General features: G+C 36.8%; 1 protein-coding gene and 1 pseudogene across 4 annotated transcripts in view; both read right to left on the bottom strand.

Annotated features, from left to right (window-relative positions):
- Nucleotides 1-19,450, bottom strand: part of CRPPA (CDP-L-ribitol pyrophosphorylase A) — a 318,329-nt gene that overhangs the window by 246,495 nt on the left and 52,384 nt on the right. The gene's annotated exons all lie outside the window — the stretch shown is intronic.
- Nucleotides 1,013-1,091, bottom strand: LOC123952321 (annotated as a pseudogene).

Below are 19,450 nucleotides of genomic sequence, written 5' to 3'. Positions count from 1 at the left end.
CTAGGATTTCCTTTTTAACTGTAAGTAAACATATACAGAACACATCTACTATCCAACCAACATCACAAGGAATAGTACTTACTCCTTTTAGAGTAACATGTTGGTAACATATAGTGGACTTGGCAACATAAAAGGAAAGGATGGTCTGTCCCAAAACTGTTAGAAATTTAGTCTTTATGCTTAAAAAAAAATTGATCTAATAATACTCTTTCCTAACTAAGATCATAATATTTATTCATCAAGAAAAACTAGAGGAAAAAAAAGTTCAGTGAAGCACTAACAACAAAATATAGGACTCCTACCCGCCCGCGGGTCTCCGTCCTCTGAAGGAAATGCATTCCCTCCTTGATTAATAATTATTATTCCCTGAGTGTTGACAGTTATTCCCTGTTATTCAGTGTATACAAAAGCATTATTTCCCCCCAAGGATTTTCATGATATTAAACAGACGTCTAACAGACAGAGGCTTAATAAACAACAAAACAAAAAAAACCAGCTAATTAGTTTTCATTGTGAAAATATCAAGAGTAGGAGGAAACATATGTAGAGCCTAAAGAAAGAAATCTCTCAAAATATGGATGTCCTAGGATCAAAATAGATTGTCTGCCCTACGAAGCCCATCACAGAGGTACTGTATCTCTAGGAAATCCTCATATAAGAAGAAGAGTCATCAAGTTCATTGTGAGCTAAAATTATCTTAATTTGTAGGCATTGGGACCACAGAAAAGCTGGAGCAAAATTCCTAGGAAAAAAGTGACTAACCTATGTTAAAAATATTTCATTAATTTTGCATGTGTTATGTTTTGAGGTTAAGAGAGAGAGAGAAATTCAAAACATACCTGAAGACTTCTTTCCCAATCTTGTGGAGATTCTGTTGTGTGGGGTTTTTTCCACAAAGGGTGCTTATGAAAGATTTCAGAGTGGTAACACTGGAGACTACAGGCTATCTCTTGATCACTCATATGCACAGAAACAGATGTAAAACGTCCTTCCTGATCTAACTCTAAACTGGACCATTTTGGTTACTCTACACATTCAGAGAAACTTCTCTAGTAACAAACTATAGAAATGATCCCTGAAAGTATAGTCTTAAAACTGGACCATTTTGGGACCAATTTTGTCTAGTGCCTGAAAACAACCAAATCATGAAAAAGCTGTTTTTGTTTTTTTTAAAGATTTTATCCATTTATTTGACAGACAGAGATCACAGTAGGCAGAGAGAGAGGGAGAAGCAGGCTCCCTGCTGAGCAGAAAGCCTGATGTGGGGCTTGATCCCAGGACCCTGGGATCATGACCTTGAGCTGAAGGCAGAGGCTTTAACCCACTGAGCCACCCAGGTGCCCCAAAGCTGTTTTTATTTTCCCCTGCTAGTACCATTTCTGGCTACCTTGTTGCAATGTCAAAGAAAAAGAGGAGTTTGAATCTTGATGTCTTTCTGGGTTAAAATAGAGTAAAAATAAGTTCCTGGAATAGGATCTTCCAATTCATTTTCATGTTTTAACTTTGTCACATTTTTCCTGAAAGATTAGAAATATTTCATAGCATCCTTTCAATCACCCACTGGAAAGAAACAGTTTTCCTTTCTCATTTCTCAGAGTGGGGAGGTCGCCAATTCACTCCAGGTGAAACTTATTATCTTCAAATAGATCACAGCCTTGGGGAAAAACAAAGGAAGGTGGCCAGGACTCAATGGTGTGAACTAATAAGCACCTTGAACACCAAAGTTCTGAGTGCATCTTGTGCAGCAGAAAGAAAGAAAGAAAGAAAGAAAGGAAGGAAGGAAGGAAGGAAGGAAGGAAGGAAGGAAGGAAGGAAGAAAGAAAGAAAGAAAGAAAGAAAGAAAGAAACTCCAAGGGATTAGCTGCTGGAGATAAGCATGTGTTCTCTCCAGGTTCAAATGCTCTTTCTTTCATATATTCATTTAATTCAAAATGTTTCTTATGGTAAACAGTGTTTTCCATCTTGAATTTGTCAGTATATTTATATCATTATATATGTATCCTTATCTACATATAATTTATCAATATATGCACTAAAGAGGAAGGGGAAGCTCTTAAGCTTGGCAACAAAGGTGCTGTGTACAACATACACGAATTCAACCTTACTTTACACAGAAGTAGAAATTCAACATAGCTGACAGGGTGTGTCCCATCACTAACTTGCTATAAAACGCCAGGCCATGTTCCCCATCCTGCACTGCTTTCACCTCAGGCTAAGACACTCTGCATAATGTTAGTCTCTTCTCAATTCTCCAGAAAGCTCAAACAGGCTTCCTGTGCTAACTTCTCTCATCTATATTTAAAAACCACGTATGAAAACAAAAACAAAAACAAAAACCACGTATGTATTTCACATTAGACAGCAATTAACCACACTCGCTGTAGAACACTTAGGGGGAGAAAACATCTTCCAATTCAACCAGAATACTTTGAGGGTTTTTTAATGAGCCCCCCCCCCCCTTGTTTAAACCTTTATTCAGTCTCCTGAGAGGTTCTAGAACCCTGCCTTAACTTCTAACTAAAGGATTTCTCTATCCTGCATATTTCATTGTGCCAATTAAATGCAGAACAATCTGAACAGCTACACAGTACCACCAGTCTTGCTTCAAATTCTGGGAGAAGCACTTAAGCGCTATATCTAGATTAAGTCATAATACTCTTGCACACAATTCATAAGTTGCTGGTTTGTTTTTAACAATCATAAATATGTAACTCTTTACCTACACTTTGTTGATGAAATCCTCCCTGCTGGGTTTCGAGGGAGAAAACAGTAATTTGGTTGTTAGGGTTTGTTTTTTTTAATGTTTTTCTTTTTTACCTTTTGACCCCCCTTCACTCATTTCTCCTACCCACGGCAACCACCCATCTCTTCTCGGTAACCATGAACTTGAGTTTTGTCTTTAAGACTCCACGTAAGAGACTGTCTTTATTCACCATCTACAGGCATTTTGGTTGTTTCCATATATTGACTATTGTAAATAATGCTGCAATGAATGTAGGAGTACAGATAGCTTTTCGAAGGTTTTCCTTTCCTTGTGATAAATAGCCAGAAGCAGAAGTGCTGAATCGTGGTATTTCATTAATTGAGCAACCTCCATATAGTTTTCCAGTGTGGCTGAACGAATTTACATTCCATCAACAGTACAGGAGAATTCCATCTTCTCCACATCCTCACCAACATTTGTTATTTCTTGGCTCTTTGATACTAGTCATTCTGACTGGTGTGAGGCGATAGCTGATTGTGGTTCTGATTTTCATTTCCCTGATTAGTGACGTTGAGCATCTCTTCATGTACCTATGAACCAGCTGCGTTCTTCTTGAAAAATGTGTTGATTATCTGCCCATTTTTTAAAGATATTTTTCTTTTGAATTGTAGGGGTTCACCTTTATATATTTTTTATATAAATCCCTTATCAGACACATGATTTGTAAATACATTCTCCCATCCAGTAGATAGAATTTTGGTTTTGTCTTCTCCCCTCACAGTGTAGAAGCTTTTCAGTTTGATGTAGTCTCACTTATTTCTGTGTCCGTTCTTGTTTTGGAGGTCAGATCCAAAAAAAATCATTGCCAAGGTCAACGTCAAGGAACCTACCACCAAGACTAGCTTGGAGTTTTATGGTTTCAGGTCTTATGTTCAAGTGTTTAGCATATTTTTTAGTTACTTTTTGTGTTTGGTACAAGATAATGTTAAATTATCTTAGGTCTATCTTATATCTATCAATAGCCTTATACATATGGCTGCCTAGTGTCACCCATACCATTTATTGGAAAGAATGTCCTTTCCCCCTATGTTCCTGACTTGTCATAAAGTGACCATATACATGTATGCATTTCTGGGCTCTCTGTTCCATTGATATTGATATTATCAATCAATAATATCATAAACATGCTGATAACACAGTGTTTTAGTTACTGTAGCTTTGTAAAGTAGTTTGCAGTCAAAAAGCTTAATGTTTCCACATTTGTTCTTCCTCAAGACTGCTTTGGTTATTCATCATCTTCTGTAGTTCTGTACAAATTTTAGGATAATTTGTTCTATTTCTATGAAAAATGCCACTGGAACCTTGATAGGGATTGCACAGAATCTGTACATTGCTTTTAGTATGGACATCCTCAATATTGATTCTTTTAATCCATCAGCATGAAAATCTTTCAATGGCAAGATTTATGTCTTCAATCTATTTTTTTAATCCTAGTTTTCAACACATAAGTCTTTCACTTCATTGGTTAAATTGTTCCTACATATTTTATTCTTTTTTATGCAACTGTACATGGTATTAGTGTATAGAAACCAAGTCTCTGTGTTTTGATTGTGAATTCTGTAACTATTGAATGTAATCATTCTAATAGTTTCAGTAGACCCTTTAAGGGTTTATTACATATACCATGTCATCTGCAAATAGTGAATTATTTTCTTCCTTTACAATTGGATGTCTCCCTTTTTTTGCCTAATTGCTCTGGCTAGACCTTCCAAAATTAAGTTGCATGAAAGTGGGGATAGTGAGCATCCTTGTCTTTTTTCTGATCTTAAAGGAAAGGCTTTCAGCTTTTCATCACTGAGTATGATTTATCTGGGCTTGTCATCTATAGCCTTTATTATGTTGAAGTATATCTCCTCTATAAACCCTCTATTTTGTTGACTACTAAAAATGGAGGTTGATCAAGATTTTTATACTTCATTTTGTTAAGTGATATATCACACGGACTCAATCATAGATGGTGACCCTCTCCTCCATCACTGGGAATAAACAATCCATGACTGTGGTGAAGAATCCTTTCAATGTGTTGCTACATTCAGTTTGGTAATGTTTTGTTCAGGATTTTTGAATTATGTTCTTTAGAGATAGTGGCCTACAATTTGATTTTTTTTCTTTTTTTTTTTTTAATTTATTTGACAAAGAGAGAGAGAGATCACAGGTAGGCAGAGAGAGAGAGGAGGAAGCAGGCTCCCCGCCGAGCAGAGAGCCTGATGTGGGGCTCGATCCCAGGACCTGAGCCAAAGGCAGAGGCTTATTAACCACCCAGCCACCCAGGTGCCCCTACAATTTGATTTTCTTAAGGCATCCTTGGTTTCTGTATCAGGGTAATCCTGGTCTCATAAATGTGTTTGGAATGTTTCCTTTTTCTATTTTTTGGATGACTTTGAGAAGGGTTGATATTCCTTAAAAATTCATGCATTCTGCTTTCAGAATATTATCAGATCCTCAGATTATATATACTTAATATTTGATTAAAAAAATACACTCACTTCAATTTGCAAGTATTACACTTAAGTGGAAAATCCTTAGTGGTACTTCTTCACATTGTGCCCAGTCTTTTTTCTCATTTGTAAACTGCATAGAATACAAAACTACTGCAAATTCCACATACATGTATATAGGCACACAGACAAGAAAAGCCAGGGATTTTATGGTCAGATTAGTTTAAAAGAATTTCTTCAGTTATTAAAAACCAAAGGCCAAAATAAAATTTAATTCCCATTCGCTTAGAATCACAGAAAGACATGAAAAGGCCAAGTATCTAGAAACCATGATGTAAGCTACAAGTACAAAGAATACTGCATTAAACTCTGGGATTTTTAAACAGATTGGACCAGAAAATATTCTTGCCCATTTCAAAAGGTTTCAGTAGACTTCCCTAAATTTGCAAACTTCTAAATTGTCCATCACCAAGAATCAGGAGCTCAAAATTCTATTTCAGTTTCCTGTAGCTTTCTTTCTTCCAAGTGATAAAGTATATGAAATCATATTACCTTAAAGACAATAAAATGCACAATCCATCACATATATACACACATTAAAAATTTCTATATATTTACAACTGTGTGAAGCAAGAAGAACCAATTCACTGCATTCTTAAAGTCCTATATAGCACAAATAAAAATTTAGTTCTGTCAATTTGTTAACTCTTCAATACCGAAAAAGTATGGTTAATGAATAGCTTAGCCAAACTAAGTACATTTCTATTCTCCAGCAAAGTAAGATTGCCTTTATCTCAACTTGTCACCACTACTCACCAATGCATATCTTCTCTGTAACTGTAGTCGAAATAGAAAGTTAACGTAAGTGAATATTATTGTTTAGAGGTGTCCTGGCTTCTTGTGCAGAAATGTTGTTTTTCAGGGTACTACTCACAGAAAATGCTCCTTATGCAAGTAAGTTTGGGAAATGCTACCTTACACTTCAGCAACTTCTTGACAGTCTTTGGTTACTAATACCCATTTTAAATATTCCGGTGGGGAATATTGTGTTTATTATTTCTCAAATATATTTTACCATGAGGCCTTTTCCCAAAAACTTACTTATCTTAAAGAATACTCCATGGAACACAGGTTAGAAAATTATGATTTACCTTTCCAAGTTTAGCATTTTTCATTTACTCTATTTCTACAGAATACACTCAAAATCCCCACTCCACTGAATTAGGCAAATCAGATCTCCTTAATGGTAATTAAAAGGCAAAACCAGCACAAAGGTACATTTTAGAGAAATAGATTTCCAACTTAAAGGAAAAGACATTTAAAGGATATGTGTTTAGTATCAAAATGTAATTAATAAATAACATGATGGATATGTCAAGTAAAAAGTATATGGTCAAGAATTAACCTTGGTATATTTGGCTCTTGTATATTTGACTTGACACTCTTAAACTCAGACATCTGAGACAACAGGTAAAAAAAAAATCAAGTAATATTGTTAGTTGTTAAGGGCACTAAATCAAGTAAATACAGTTGTTGAGGGCACCATAATTCTTTTCTCCATAAAAGCAACAAGAACATTGAAAGATATTATGAAAATAAACTTTTTCAGAACTCTGGAAATTAATCAAATCCATGTGACAGTCTATGGAATGTTTGTTCCTATAGCTAATGCTGAAGCTTGGTTAAAAAAAAAAAAAAAGAAAGAAAAGAAAAAAACAGAAAGTGAATGGTGTGCATTTTTAACCTACCCTGTTCTCCCCAACCAACCTCACAGTTTCCTCTGACTATAATGGTCATCTTGAAAACCAATAGCCTACATCCGCAGTGAAAAACAGAAGCCTAGCAGCCACTGGGTAACACAGAACAAAACTGGAGCTTCTCCAAATCCTAATCTCCAAGTAGCTGTCATAGTTTCATCCCTTCGCCTGTCCACAAGTCCCATGAAAAACCCAAGTTTCAAGGTTTGTTTGTTTTGTTTTGTTTTTTTGACGTAAGTCAGACTTCCAAGTGAGTGTTCCCTGCAAGCATGTGCTAAAAAGTATCAAAAGTAATTGTTTACAGCAGCAGTGGCCTAATGTGGTGGTAACAACTGAGGCCAACAATAAGCTAACCTGAACCATTAAGAGGAAAAGCTAAAGAATGAGATATCCAGATAAGGCTTTGAAAAGCTCAAATGCTATTCCTAGGTGTCTAGTTATGAACATGCATAAGGCTGAACACAAGCCCACAAAAGACTTGAGAAGGTCCTGTGCTCTTAATCCAGACTCATCTTGTCCTTCACAAGCAGGAAGTGAGAATGAAGCCAGAATTGTGAACTGTTCTCCTGAGCATAGCTAAAGTGCCTCTACATGCAAAGACACCAGGCAAAGCAGGGAACATAGTTTGTTCCAAGTACTCACAGAAATCTCTTCCCATTAACTGACCACTGAACTATCCCAGCAAAGACTTCACTGGCTACATACGACATAGTAGAGAAGAATATATGTACTACAGAATTCAGGTAGGTCATTTAACAAATCCATGGGAGAAACAGCAAACTCTAGGGGGATGGGTCTGATTTCCAAAATTGCCATATGACTAAAAATGGCCAGTTTTTAATAATAATTAGCAGACATACCAAGAAACAAGAGCATATGTGAAGAAAAAAACCATACAACTGTTCTGAGACAGACAAGACTTCGGACTTACTGAAGATTCAAGTTATTTTAAACATGTTTAACAAGCCAAAGGAACCATGTCTGATGAACTCCCTGAAGGCAGTGACAGAACATATTTTAAGCACTGAAAGAAAAAAGACTGTCAACCAAGAATTTTATATCCAACAAAATACTCCTTCAGAAATGAAGTATAACATTCCATGGAAGCAAACGGTAATACAATGTTTTACTAGCCAGAATGATCTGGAAGAAATACCAAAGAGAGTTTTTGAGGCTAACTTGAAAAAATAGACAGTAACCAATAAAAATAACTACATACAAAATTTAATAGAAAAGACAAGTATGGGGTGCCTGGGTGGCTCAGTCAGTTAAGCATTTGCCTTCAGCTCAGGTCATAATCTCAGAATCCTGGGACTGAGTTCCACATCATGCTCCCTCCTCAGCAGGGAATCTGCTTCTCCCTCTATCCTTCATCCTGCTCATGTGCTCACTATGAGCACTCATAAATGAAGTCTTTTAAAAAAAAAAAAAAAAAAAAAGACAAGTATACTGTACCCTTTTATTTGATTTAAACAGAACAGTAATTATAAATGAGTATTGAAGGGCATACAGTGTATGAAGATGTCATCTCTATGACAATACAGCACAAAGGAATACAAAGAACACAGTATTGCTGAATTTTTGTTGTTAAAGAACATGGTTTTTTTTTTTTCTTTTAATGCCAAAAAATTCCATTATAAGAGAATGTAGGAGAGACCCACACATTTGCAGGCAGCACTCAACTCTCAAGTCTACAGTTTGGGAACTATAATGTCATTCACAGCCCTGGAAGACTTATAAAGCATGGAGAATTAGCCATTTTATATATCAGAAATCCACTTTCTAAAAGTATAAACAACTGCTGCTAGAGACAGTTTATTTCTTTCCAGAATGCAATTTATTTCCTTGAATCCTTTGCATCGAGATATAAAGGTTTTGTTAAGGTGTTGCTAAATTCACTTCCCTATAGAAATGCTTCCTCAGAGCCCATTGTATATTTCAGTGTTCTAATGTGTTGTTTAATAAATGCTTGTAGTAAACTGCTGTACCAACATGAGACAAGAGTAAAGATAATTCATTTCAACTAAAAATATAAACTTCTTCTATTCTTTCTTTCAATTTTATTATTCTTTCTGTTTTGTGTCAGTCTCAGCCTACTGGTAGTAATGCTATCAGCTACCAATGTCCAGGGACACTCACCTGAGCCCCAGGAAGCCTCCCATAGGCATCTCCTGTCTCCAAAACAGTGTTATGACTAGACCAACCCTGTTGGTTCTTACTGTAATTCCAAGACATCCTTCAGCAACAACCATCAGGACAGTTGGGGGAGAAATAAAGGTTTATCGCTTATAAGACTTAGAAATGATGCAGCACACTCAAGGCTTCATAGCATGGTCATAGGTAGAAAGCAGGAATGCACAGGGCAATGGTTCTGCTGTATTGGGGCCAAGCATGGGGGCCTAAGGTTTTAGAGGCTCATTCTTCGTTAGTGAACTTAAAATATAAAAGGAAGTGAAAAGTGGCCCTAATGGTCAGTTATCAAAACCAAACAAGATCTCTGAAGCAAACACAATGAACAAGACAACTGACTTCATGGACAATGTAATTTCAGGGAATAAAGGTAACAGACAAGTACACAAACCAAATTATTACAGATCAAAGTAAAGGAAGTTAGAAAGGGAATTAGAAAATAAGGAGAAAACAGACAGGAAGGCTTCATAAGGAGTTGATACTTCAGCTGTGATCTAAAGGATGAAATTAAGCCCCAGTATGAGAAAAAGCACTCGTGTCAGCAGAAAAAAAGATATGTGATTAGTCAGACTTAGAAAGCTGCTAGTACCACAAGAATGTTACAGGTTCAGCACTATTTTGTTCAAGCAAAAAAGTTTATGGTAAGAAGAAAAATTAAAGAAGTTAAAAATAATTTTTAAAAGAAAGGCTGAAGCAACATTTAGTAGTTGTTGACTACTGAAGACCTATGTATTGGTCATAATTTCACATGGGTTAGCTCATCCAAAGTTCCCCTTGAGATAGGGATTAAAGTACTATCTACTTAACCGTGAAGAAAATGAGGTTAAGGACACAGATTGAGAGATTAAGAACCAATATCCGAACCCAACAGCATAATTTCAAAACTTGTAGATTTTTATTACTGTGATAGTCCCCCTTCTCATGGTTGGCTTCAGTGTATTAACAACAGCATTAACAAATATATCCTTATACTGTTTCTAGCCTAGCATTTATGATGTCAAATACAGAAGAGAAACTGAGAACTCTAATTGGGGTCTCCTGGTTTGTTTCTGTTCCTGCCTTCTCAGGCTTTACTTTACCTGGGTGCATACTAAACAGTACTACCAAACCTTAATACCACTTTAAATGCTATCACTGTTTTATCTTCCAGAAAATAGAATCAAGAAGCAAACAGCTACCCTGGGTGGAGGAGGGGTATATAATTATGCTGTTTATCATTTACATTGGATGAGAATAAATTTTTTCTTAGTAAATTAAGCTTCTACCATGTCTTACTGAAAATAAGAGGACATTTTAATTATACAACTTGATAGTTACAACTCCTCTTGAAAAATTATGTGAGAAAAGATGTTCCTTTTAGAAATAAAAGTTAATAAATTCCTTCACCTGAATAAATAAAGTCATGGTGAATATAAAAAGTAAAATTTAGGGTGCCTGGGTGGCTCAGGGGGTTAAGCCTCTGCCTTCGGCTCAGGTCATGGTCTCGGGTCCTGGGATCAAAGCCCACATTGGGCTCTCTGCTCAGCAGGGAGTCTCCTTCCCCCTCTTTCTCTGCCTACCTCTCTGCCTACTTGTGATCCCTCTCTGCCAAATAAATAAATAAAATCTTTTTTTAAAAAAAAGTATGATTCCTATTCTGTTGATTTAAAAAGTTTTTTTAAAAAAGTAAAATTTACTGAACTGTATATTGAGTGCTACATTTTAAGATTTTTTTCACATATTATTTATACTGCTTTACAGACCACCAGGACATGATGTAGCATGATTCAGAGGAGGGTTGAAAACAAAGGGCATTTATGCATTCCCAAATACATCAAAATCAGGTATGCAAGTAGACTAGCCTACTTCTAATGAAAGGGAAAAAGTTTAACTTCCCTATACTCTTAATTCCATTTAATATTTTGTGGTAGGGAACACACAGACTGCACCAATGATGTAACCTATCTTCATCAGATTAAGTCAGGCTTTGGACATTTTTTTTAACGTCTAAAGAAACTTCCAATTACCTTAAGGAAAAAGAAAAAACCCTGACCAAAGCATTTTAGAAGTTTTAGTTATTCTTAGAATTGGAGGATAAAACATGTATTCCTTACAGTTTTCTCATTACCCTGCAGACCATTATGGTTAAGAAAAAGAATTTACATTGAAAGGAATTTAGTATCATTAAACACAAATAGGGTGTTTCCTGAACCTCCTTCAATGAATTCTATCAGAAAATAATGGAGTTAGTCATCCTATTTTCTTCCATTTCAAATACACTTATTCCCCTAAGGCATGTATATCTAAAACATACTCAACATCAGGACTAACCCACAAAGTTAAACCAAAAAGATGAAAACCAGAGATAAAAAGACAGACAATATGCTAATAAAAACTGAACTGCTGAATGTACTTCCAACTAACTAGCTAAGGAAATAGACCAGTCCTTACACTGTGCTGCCAATCTTATTGAAAAGATATTTGTATAAGTAATTATACTTTTTATAAGCAGGATGTAGTAGAATAAAGCATGACATTGTTTTAACTATCAATTTCAGGAAACCTAACAGGTTATTATAATGATGCTGCAATTTGGATCTTGTGTTTGCCATGTAACAGATTTCGAACCTGTGCAAGTACCTTAACTTTTTTTTTTTTAAGATTTTATTTCTTTATTTGACAGACAGAGATCACAAGTAGGCAGAGGGGGGGCAGGAAGCAGGTTTCCTGCTGAGCAGAGAGCCCGATTTGTGAGGCTTGATCCCAGGTCCCTGGGATCATGACCTGAGCCGAAGGCAGAAGCTTTAACCCACTGAGCCACCCAGGCGCCCCATACCTTAACTTCTTAATAACAAAGCAGGAATGTATCACATACTACTTATTTTGCGTCCATAAAGTGTGTACTCTGTGAACTAGTAGTTTCCCTTTCCTTTTGTATGAATGGGTAATGGCGTGTTAATTTAACCAGTTAAGTGTATTGTAGGGTGAGGCAGACGAGGACATTTTCTATCAGTTTCAAATGACCGTCTCCAATAATCTTAAAAACACACGTACACTTCTCCCTGGTCAATTTCCTCTCTATACAGACTCCCAGCTAACGGAGCAGTAAAGCACAGATGACAATACATGCTGCAGGAAAACAAGCTGACACAAACAGACACCCAGATGAGAACTGCACTCCAAGAAAAGGGCAACAGCTCTAAATCAAGCAATAGGGATTTACTTTTTTTGTTCAATTAATAATGCATTTTAATATTTAATTGCTGTTTTAACAAATCTAACAACGAAATATGTGGCTAAATCTGTTTTAATTCTGTAAGCTAGAAGATCAGTTATAACTAGAGCTTTCTGAGACCAGTATTTCAGTCACTGAAATAAATCTCTTGAAATTAATGGTCTGAAATAAAGCGTGAAATCTAGTTCAAAGCAACTGTTTATTCTCTAACACAAGCCGGAGCACCCTTGTCATGATTCACCTGACAAAGTCTTTACTACTACAACTTCTCATTTACCTTGACTGCATCAGTCCGTCAGCTCAGCGTGTTTGGGCTGTGTTAATACTTCATACTAACTTAGGCTTCTGTCACTAACCAAATGAACACTGGGCATCTTTTCAACCTCTAGTCAGTTTTTCTTTTTTTTTTTTTTTAAAGATTTTATTTATTTGACAAAGAGAGATCACAAGTAGGCAGAGAGGCAGGCAGAGAGAGAGGAGGAAGCAGGCTCCCCACGGAGCAGAGAGCCTGATGCGGGGCTCGATCCCAGGACCCTGAGATCATGACCTGAGCCGAAGGCAGCGGCTTAATCCACTGAGCCACCCAGGCGCCCCCAGTTTTTCTTAATAGGTAATCACTGCCATGCCTAGCCCTTTACTGGTTTCTGAACCATAAAATCAGAGCCAAAAGAAATTTTAGACATTTAGTCCAAACCTTAAAATTTACAGGTGTGAATAAAGGCCCAGAAAAACCAAAAATTATACCCATAGCGACTCAAGGACATAGAATTAGAAATAGAGGAAAGGCATTTTCGACTCCCAATGTCACCGTTGTTTCTGATTCCTTCCAACACTGGCAAGCAGGCTTGATTAAGAAAGGTTTATTAGGATGCCAGAATGGCAAGGCAGGCAAGCCCAGCAAAGAGAATGAATACCCACAGGAAAAGTGGCCTGAGTAGGCACCTGCTTGAGGCCCAGATTGATTTAGTGTTACTGTACAAAGATCTGTGTTCACTGTGATGATCTCAAGGCAGTACTACTGCCTCTATTATGTTTATATTCCTTAATACATAGTCTTAGATAAAAATTTCTGACCACAGTTTTAATGGCTGGTTCAACAACTTAAATACTGTTATCTATTGTCAATATTAAAGTATACTTGGAAGCAGAAAAATAGTTTCACAGAAAAAAACTCTTCATTATGGGCGTCTGGGTGGCTCAGTGGGTTAAGCCACTGCCTTCAGCTCAGGTCATGATCTCAGAGTCCTGGGATCGAGTCCCGCATCGGGCTCTCTGCTCAGCAGAGAGCCTGCTTCTCTCTCTCTCTCTCTCTCTCTCTCTCTCTCTGCCTGCCTACTTGTGATCTCTCTCTGTCAAATAAATAAATAAAATCTTAAAAAAAAAAATTCTTCATTATTTCCAAGTCCATCTCAAAATTATGGGACAAAGGAAAAAGCTTATATAATTAACCACATTTATATGTGAACTTTAGTAGGGATTGAAGCAATTGAACCAACAAACAATGGAATTGCTCATAATATGTAGCTTTCATTAATTGTATACTACTTCTAGACGTTTACTTTTCAGTATTTTCCCCTTTCATGGACAAGAATACCAAGACTCCAAGAAGTATCTCAACTGACTAAACACAATGTGTAAGTTGCTCTAACTAGCAGAAACTCAGCTGTCTTCCCCATTTCTTACTCTTACAACAGGATGACTGTGATAGATTAACAGCCACAAATTCTTGGGGGAGCAAAGTCTGGCTCTGCCTCTCTGTAAATACATTGGCTGTCTTCTAACTGCTCTGCCCTATCCAGTAAAACAGAAGTGCTAGGTTCAAGGTTTGTGCCCAGGCCATAACAAGACAGGCAGCTTCCACCCTTGTACCATAGAACACAGTCTGTTCTCAAGTTCACTCCGTTCTTCAGTTCACTGTTGACCAGAGCCCATAGATTTCAATAAAATTTTATCCTGGATGTTTTTTCAGTCCTCAGTTTCCACTGTATTCTCTTTTATAATTTCTGTATTTGTCTTGAAATTCATCATATCTTATCTATTATGTCAAGATTTTCTTGTAGAGTTTTTTTTTTTCAACATTATTATTTAATCCTATACTACTGTTTCCAACACCAGGGTCTTTTTCTAATTGACTGATTCTCTTCATAGGAATCACTTTTTTTTTTTTTGAACATAGAGTAATTTTGAACTATATAGTGGGCACTGTAGCATGTGTTACAGACTGTAGATTCTTTCATCTTCCTCTGAAGGGCAGTGATTGTTGCCTGGTAAGCAGGCTCTACTCCTAAATGTGGTCCTTCTGGAGTATTAATGAAAATCCAAAGGTATTTACTATCTCCCTTTAACATGGCAGGACTCCAACCCCCAACTAACTCTGTCTTCTCTGGGGTGAGCGCCTGCTTAAGTGTCTGGTCATCTTTCAGTGTTCCAGTTGGTGTTTTTCCCCTAGGTCCCTTGGAATACTGCCCCGTGTATACAGTTCTGGAGTCAGCAAAGGCTTTAAGCTGTTATATGTATACATGGTCCCGCCCCCTCCTTTGTGGCCATTCTAAACTCCCTCAGTTCCCAAGTGCCCTGAGAGCCCCATGGTCCAGGCCCTGGCTTCTCAGGACAAAAATTGTAGCTTTCTTCCTTGCCACTACAAGGATGAAGAAGTAGCCTCAGGGTAAACAACAAGGACTTTATCATTCACTCTTTAGTAAGGACTTGTACATGACACATAATTTGAACAGGAAAGGTTTAATATAAAGTATTAATTATATATGATACTTTACTAACAATGAATAAAACTGTAAAAAAAAAAAATGAGTAAATAAACCCAAGGCAGGAGCAAACAAAAAGCAGGGGCCCCAATCTCCAAAGCTGAAATTCAAACCTCATTTAAAAAGGTCTGGCTGCAGCCCACTGGATGGTCAAGAACTTTAGCAGCCTGATCTGGGTTAGAGATAGTGCACCATCAGCAAGCCAAGGCTGGGATGTCAGAAACCATGGGCTATGACTAGATGGCCAGGAACTGAAGGCTGATCAACAGAGCATGGCACATGGGACCACCAAGATGGAGCCTACTGCTGGGCTGGGAAAGTAAGGCTGGCAGGCACAGAACCACACGCTGGGGCTGGCCATTGGGAAAACCTCCACTAGGATGTCAGCAAACAAAGCTGGCAGGCAGGGAATGAGGGTCCCAACTACCATCAGAAACTTGCTAGGGAATCAGTAGCGCTCAGGGCTGCAGGCACACATGCTAATGGCCACTGTGGAGCCAGCAGGAATGCAAGCATACCAAGATCAGGAAGAGAAACACCTTCCTCCCACAGCGTCCCTTCAGTACCCTCCACTGAGCAAACTAAAATTGTCTTCGCAAAGGAGGGATGCCCATGGGATGTAGCATAACAGTGAAAGTAGATTTAGAGTAGGTGGATAATTAAGCGGCACTGCATGTAGATGTGGATCTTACCCAGGGTTGATTCCCTTCAAGGGCTGAATCTCTTCTACTTCCTGCCTACTTTTAGTTGTTATTAACTGCCTTCATACAAGTGTATCTATCATACAGGTACACGTAACACAGATAGATCTCTCTCTGACTCTCTTAATACATACAGGTAGCACAGCTTCTCTTTTTTATGTACTTGATGGTTGGTCATTTGAGCTATTCTGTCATTAGCACAGGGCAAAAGCTCTGGACTATGATTTGATATAGAATCGAGACAATACTTTGAGCAGAGAACTACCCCTCTTTTAATATTTCAGACTACCTACTGTGAGGTTTATGAAACGTAATGGCCATCTTGGCATTCGATGGTACACATTAAGTTTCACTGACAAACCCTTATCCAAGATATTCTCAGGGGAAACAACAGATTTCCTCTAGTCCTAAAAAAAAAAAAGAACCAAAAAAAAAAAAAAAAAGTTTACTCAACCACATATGAAATGGCCTCCTCAAATTGGCCAGATAATGCCAAAGTCACATTCCTACCTCATAATTGAAAATACTCTCAAGATACTAAGGTCCAAAAAAATCATGTCCATAAAATGAAACAAACTTTAAAATCATGCCACTATTTTTATGTATTAAAATCTATAAAGTTTAAGTACATGTTAAAGGACATGGAGTTTGAAGGGATGGATTACACAAAACTCACTTGCATCGGGAGTATTCTCTGTAACAAAGGTTGTTCCTAAACATGCCAACTTTAATATTACATAGCTAGTAATCTTTTTTATGTCGTTATATAGGACTTCAAAGTTCTAGGCAGCAGACCAATAAACCACAACCCTGTGGGAACCACTTGAAAGCAAAACTTTCCTTCTAGTTCTTGTGGCAATACTTTGTGAAACAATAAGGGAGCTGTATTACAAAATCAAGTAACTCTGGCACCAAACACCACAGGATATTTTTGTGAAAGACTTATGTGTCTTCTAAAAATGTATTCTTTTGTAAACAAGGTAAGAAAATTTAGCAGTGCTCACCACTCAGGAAGAGCTGGCTGTACCTCAGATAGGTAGAGAAAGTGTGGACACACTTCCACACATGAATTATAGTACTTGTTAGTCTGGGGAGCAGGAGTACTGTAAGTGATCTAACCCCTTGTCACAAAGGAATCAAAACTTACACAACTGTCAGAATTGCTGGGGAAGGCACAGACTAAAGGACGGGGAGAAGGAAAAGAGGAGTCACTATAAAGTTGTCAATCTGACAAACCAAACCTACCTGGCAGGAAGGTACCTTTCCTTGAGGAAAGGTCTGTGACCAATAGGTGCTCCTATGTAACCACTGCTTCAGGGGATCTGCTGAACCAAGACTGATAATGGTAAATGGCACTGATGACTAGCCATCATGAGGATGAGTGAGACGGTGGACTGAGATGGAAAGGACAGGGTGGACCCCACCAGGCATCATCTGTCTGTTGGTCACCTAGTCTGACAGCAAAGACCTTAGAGGAAAAATGGCTTCTGTTTCACTTCAGCCTTTCCAAGCTCACTCGTGCACCTTTGATGAATGTAACCAAATAAATAAGAGTTCCCAATTTAACCAAACAAGCATACCTACCAGGATGAGTATTATTTAATTTAGATACACACAAAAATGAATTTATTAAGTCAAGCTTCTGCTTAACAAAATATACATGAAAGATGTGAATATAATTCTAAGATTTTAAAATCCATATTCCTTCATTAGAAAATGTATTCTCAAAACAGCTCACCATACTTTTTCCATCACTTTCTAGTTTTTCTGAAGTACAAGAGCTTCAGACAGGATTCAAACTTCTTAGATCTACCAAAAAAGTCAGTTTTATTTTGGCCATCAGCTGTTAAGCCACCACCTGGATGTTAATGCCTACACTACACAAAGTAACATAAAAGGCTGCAAGACTAAAATGCGATTGAAATTTACATCATTATTTGATTCTGGATGAACAGAAACTTTTTTTTTTTTATATACTCTGTCCAGTCTAATTCGGGGTCCCCTGTTGGCCTTTTTTTTTTTTCTTGTGGACATTTGCAATTAGATTCCAATCTACACTGTTTTTGTAACTATACAACATGAGTAAAAATAGCAGTTCATATCTTAAGACATGATTCTTAAGAAACAAGTGTGAACTAAGTAAGAATAAGAAAAAATTTGCTAGTATTCCTCTATAAAGTTTTCACATTAAGTCCAGTTTTCTATTCCAGAGTATATAAGGAAAACAATTTCCTTTTTCTGTAAGAACATTCCAAATCTTATATTATCAAGAAATCCCCTAATTTTTTAAATTCTCTCATTAATATGTATTGAATACCTACTAGGTTTGAGGCACTGTGCCAAATAATAAAGGCAGAAGAATGAAAGAGAAATGGTTCATGCCTGTAATATTAGAGAGTGGTTTATTAGTCTAAGTAGCCAAAACATTCTTTAACTAAAAAATGTTGGACATCTCATAATTATTTCAAAACTTACTGTAAAACTACAGTCATTAAATATGTATGGTCCTAGCATAAAGACATATAGACCAATAGAATACAGCAGAGTGCCCAGAAATAGATCCCTGCTTATATAAAATTAATTTTTCACAAGGGAGCAAAAACTATTCAATGGGAAAGGACAACCTTTCAACAAATAGCACTGGGAAAACTGGATATCCACATGCAAAAGAATCAAGCTGGGCTTTACTTAACACCGTACACAAAAACTCTAAATGAAACGAAGACCTACCTATAAGAATAAAAATTGTAAAACTCTAAGAGGACAACTTTATATGACATTCACTTTGGCAATGATTTATTGGATTTAATGCCAAAAGCACAGGCAATAAAATAAGAAATAGGTACACTAGGCCATATTAAAATTAAACTTCTATATTAGACAACACGATAAAAGTGAAAAGACAATCCATGAGAGGGGAGAAAAATATCTGCAAGTTACCTGGCAAGGGGTTAAATATCCAGAGATATATAAAATATTTTAAAACTGAGAACAATGAAAAAAACAGCCCAATGTTTTAAAAGGGCATAGGACTTGAATAGACAGGTATCCAAAGAAAATCTGGAGTCTATAAAAAAATAGTCTCTTACAGATATTTAATCAACATGCCAATAAATAATCATATCAATAAAACAGGTCTATTCCTAAAAACATAATGTGTCAAATGGGCTCAAAGAAGAAAGCCTAGATAATTCAATATCCATTACAGAAATTATGTTAATTTAATAACCACCAAAATGCCATTCTCCTAAGCTTACCAACCCCTTAAAAAATTCTCCAAGCTTAGGTAGTTTTACTAGGAAGCTCTGTCAGAATTTGAAAATTAAATTTGTTTCTTACAAAAATTATCCCAGAGAGTAAATGAGGAAAAATGATCCATCTCATGAAACACAGTGTTGCTATGAAAATCAAGTAAGGACAACATAAGAAAGATAAGAAATTTTCACTTATATACAGAAAAAAATCCCACATAAAATACCTGGTAACTACGTCCAATAATATAAAAAATACTATTAAGTACTGTTCATACCAGAATCACAAAGATAGCTCAACATCAGTAAGTTTACCATGTGAATTCACAATTAGCAAGAGAAGTCACAAGATGATCTTACAAGATACAAAAAA

Source organism: Meles meles, chromosome 10, assembly GCF_922984935.1.
Source record: "Meles meles chromosome 10, mMelMel3.1 paternal haplotype, whole genome shotgun sequence".
NCBI lineage: Eukaryota > Metazoa > Chordata > Mammalia > Carnivora > Mustelidae > Meles > Meles meles.
The sequence above is the reverse complement of the archived record's forward strand: the minus strand, read 5'-3'. Positions and strand labels throughout refer to the sequence as shown.